The sequence below is a fragment of the Microcebus murinus genome, chromosome 11, assembly GCF_040939455.1.
Source record: "Microcebus murinus isolate Inina chromosome 11, M.murinus_Inina_mat1.0, whole genome shotgun sequence".
Taxonomy (NCBI): domain Eukaryota; kingdom Metazoa; phylum Chordata; class Mammalia; order Primates; family Cheirogaleidae; genus Microcebus; species Microcebus murinus.
In genome coordinates, this window is record NC_134114.1 from 102,624,318 (window position 1) to 102,628,450 (window position 4,133).

At 63.2% G+C, this 4,133-nt stretch overlaps 1 non-coding gene across 1 annotated transcript; it reads left to right on the forward strand.

The window, feature by feature from the left end:
* Positions 1–3,770: 3,770 nt before the first annotated feature.
* Positions 3,771–3,889, forward strand: LOC142873882 (5S ribosomal RNA). The gene has a single exon (XR_012921855.1). It is a non-coding gene; the product is annotated as a 5S ribosomal RNA (ribosomal RNA).
* Positions 3,890–4,133: the final 244 nt, after the last annotated feature.

Genomic DNA, 4,133 nt, shown 5'->3' on the forward strand with positions numbered 1-4,133 from the left:
GCTGCTTTTTTTTTTTTTTTTTTTCTTGCCTCTTGTTCTGTCCCCTTTCTGGGAGCGAGGCGGCGGCCCGGGGTGGGGGTCACCCCCACCCTCAGCGCCCGCGCGGTGCCTGGCGCCCCAGCCCGCACCGTGGGGCCTCCTCTTGTCCCAAGCCGCGACACCGCCGCCACGCGGCAGCATGCGTGGCATCTGGACTGTCAGGTCTCAGACCAAAGGTCTGCTCTGTGGGAACCGACACGCTGGAGGAAACCTTGAGAGTCTGAGAGGGGAGGGAGTTCCAGAAGAAGGCCAGGATGTCATTTTGAGGGAGTATGTGACCAGAACTCGTCCCGTTGCTTTTGGGGTTCTATGGGCTACACGCAGGAATCTTTGGTGGTGGCACCTGATGTTGGGGGATCCGGAGTCACACCCAGACCTGCTCCACAGGCCTCCTTTTACTTTTCTCTTCGGATTCATTATTTTTAAAAAGTGTCTCTTACCTCTAGGATTGCATTTTCTTTTCTCTCTCTTTTCAAGCAGATGATGGGAGTACAAGTATTCAGGTGACATGTGTTGCCCGTGCCGCCCTCCCCCCTGTGTTCTTTTTTTTTTTTTTTTGAGACAGAGTCTCGTTTTGCTGCCCAGGCTAGAGTGAGTGCCATGGCGTCAGCCTAGCTCACAGCAACCTCAATCTCCGGGCTCAAGCAATCCTGCTGCCTCAGCCTCCCGAGTAGTTGGGACTACAGGCATGCACCACCACGCCCGGCTGTGTTTTTCTATATATATTAGTTGGCCAATTAATTTCTTTCTATTTTTAGTAGAGACGGGGTCTCGCTCTTGCTCAGGCTGGTTTCGAACTCCTGACCTGGAGCAATCCGCCCGCCTCGGCCTCCCAGAGAGCTAGGATTACAGGCGTGAGCCACCGCGCCCGGCCCCCCCTGTGTTCTTATTCATATACCTCTCATGTTGTTCCAGCGTATTGTGGGGGTACCAATGTTAAGGTCGGGTGCCTTGCCCTCTCCAAGCCTCCCCCCTCGGGTCAGAGCTTCAAGTGCGCCCATCCCCCAGTCGGTGCGCACCCACCCCATGCCTAATGGATGTGTATGCCCCTCCCCTCCCCCCACCCGCCCGCCCGACACCCACCCGATGAAGGTGATTCCTCTCTGTCCACTTAGGCGTCCATCCGTTCGTACCAATTTGCTGGTGAGCGCGCTCACGTGGTGCTCGTGTGTCCATTCTTGGGATACTTGGCTTCCTGGAACGGGTTCCAGCTCTGGCCAGGAGAACACGAGAGGCGCCCTCTCACCGCTGCTCCTCACAGCCGAATGGCACTCCGTGGTGTCCACGCGCCACATTTTATTGATGCACTCCTGGATGGATGGGCACTCGGGTCGCTTCCACGTCTTTGGGATTGTGAATTGTGCCCTAACTGTAACCCTAACCCTTACCCAGCCCGTCTCCTCTGCCCCTGCCTGACGCACTCCTCCCCGGCCAGGCCCGTCACTGTCCTGGGCCCCCGCCTGACCGGCTCCTCCCCGCCCGGCCGGTCACCGTCCTCTGCCCCTGCCTGACACGCTCCTTCCCGCCCGGCCTCTCACCGTCCTCGGCCCCTGCCTGACCGGCTCCTCCGTCGCCTGGGCCTTCCAAGGGCTTGGTGTGGACGCTGCTTCCAGGAAGCCCTCCAGAAACCCGGCAGCAGGGTGGCCGCAGCAGTCTCCAGCAGCCGTCCCTAAGTCGCGTGAGTGCGGGGGACGTGCCCCCGCTGTGCCGCGGGGGCCCAGCCTGGTGTCTTCCCTGAGGCCCTGCGGCTGCCGGCTGGGCTGCCGCTCCCCGCAAGGGGAGAGCCGCGGAGGTGGGGACCGCCTCCTGATGGGGACGTACACGCAGCTCTCCACGTCGGATTCCGGGGCTCTCTGTCCTGCCCGAAGGCCCAGCTGGCCTGCGGGTCCTTAGAGTGGCAAAAACCTCCGAAAACTGAGACTGAGGGTCCGGTGGGTGTCTGCACTTTTGTGCTGGGCACCCCAGGGAGGCCCGGGGGCTGGCTGGACAACGTGGTCTGCTGGGCGGGGGGGGGGGGGTTGGAGGAGCAACTGATGCCCTTTGCACTTTGGGTAGCAAGAGTCTGAGGTGTCTCTGAGCCCTGTGCCCTGTGGGGGCGGGGCGGGGGGGGAGGAGGAGGAGGAGGAGGAGGAGGTGGGAAGGGCCGGGGCCTGCAGTCCTGTTCCCGGGGTGGCACGGCAAGTGGCTTCTTCCACAGGCTGCTTGGCCTGGGCTCCCTGCACCTGGGCCTTTGGAGGACCGGCCCTGTGCTTGCCAACACTTCCTGCAGGGACCCAGAGCTGGGAGGTGGCATCTCTCAGCCCTGGGTCGGGCAGAGCCCCAGCGGGCCATGCCCACAACCTCTCTCAGCACCGGTCCCCCAGAAGGCTCCTTTGGGACCAGGATTCTCTTGCGGTGACTCTTTAAGGTCTGGCCCCTGGATGGAGGGGCACCAGGAGTAGAGGAGCAGGAAGGGGAAGGGGGTGGCCATGCGAGGGGACACTTTGAGGCCAAGTCCCAGCTTCAGCCTGATCCTCCTGGGAACCCCGCTCTGAGACAAGGAGCCGGGCTTCGCATTCCCACAGCAGCCAGTCGTGGGCTGAGGACACCTGGGGCGTTGGGAACTCCCTGGCTTCTCCTTGGTTTAACATCTAGAGCTGCTTGGGAATCGCGCCGCCACACACACCCGAGTGCAGGTGTCTTCCGCACAGACTGCGGGCCTCGCTCTTCTGAATGCCGCTAGCTCGCCACCCACCCACGGGTGAACCTGGTCAGGGTGCTTTCTCTCGGGGGCAGACTCTTTTCCGGGCGGGCTACCGGTGTCTCTGTTTGCTCGTTTCTTTCTTCCATTTCGGGAAAGTCTTCCTTGCTGGGTGTGGAAATCTCCTATGCCTTCCCTCGCCTATTCTGTCAGCTTTAAAATTCTCCTTCAGTTGCCACCCTCACAGATGGATTAGGAAACTCTTTCCGGTGCACTCATTAGTGAAATGACCTCCAGGAAGCTGGAATCCAATATCTAATAGCTGATTTTTAGCGAGTCCACACGCCAGGGTGGTCGGGGTCCAAAGCAGCCCCGGCCAGGCCCAGGCCCCTTGGACTGGGCCACAGGAGGACACGGAGGAGGGTCCCGGCCCCCACGAAGCGGTGCCGGCAGTTCTCCACGGGCTTGGGCGTTTTCCAGAGGTAGGAGATGGAGGGGACTGATTTCTTCAGCGCCCCCCAAACCACGCCACCCCACCCCACCCATGGGACACATCCCCAGAGAGAGACGCCCCATACACTGGCTGTGCCCCAGCCCTGGCCCGGGGGAATAGGCGGCAGCCCACCCACAGGGCGAGGGGGGGGCGCAGCTGAAAGGGGTTGTGGGGGAGGGCGGCCCCTGGCTGGGGTCAAAGGGCGAGCGTCCCGCGCGTGCGCAGTCAGCGGCAGCGACGCGCTGGGGGTGGGCAGCGGGTAGGTGAAGGAGGCCGGGCGAGGAGACGAGGGGGGCTGGGAGGGCTCCACCTTGGCGAGTCCAGCCGTGGAGGCGCATCTTGTGTGAGTGTGAGTGAGTGTGAGTGTGTGTGTGTGTGTATAGAGAGACAGCCCCCCACCCCGCCCCGCCCCGCCCCGCCCATCACCCCCGTCCCTGGGAGCCCGCGGGACCCGGCCGGCCCGGCCCCGCCCGGCGCGGGGCCTGGGGCGGGAGGCGGCGGCGGGGAAGCCCAGAGAGGCTCGGCTTCTCGAGCGGGGCAGGGGCGCCCTCCGCCGCCGTCTAGGGCCACACCACCCTGAACGCCCCCGATCTCGTCTGGTCTCGGAAGCTAAGCAGGGTCGGGCCTGGTTAGTACTTGGATGGGAGACCGCCTGGGAATACCGGGTGCCACAGGCTGCTGCTTTTTTTTTTTTTTTTCTTGCCTCTTGTTCTGTCCCCTTTCTTGGAGCGAGGCGGCGGCCCGGGGTGGGGGTCACCCCCACCCTCAGCGCCCGCGCGGTGCCTGGCGCCCCAGCCCGCACCGTGGGGCCTCCTCTTGTCCCAAGCCGCGACACCGCCGCCACGCGGCAGCATGCGTGGCATCTGGACTGTCAGGTCTCAGACCAAAGGTCTGCTCTGTGGGAACCGACACACTGGAGGA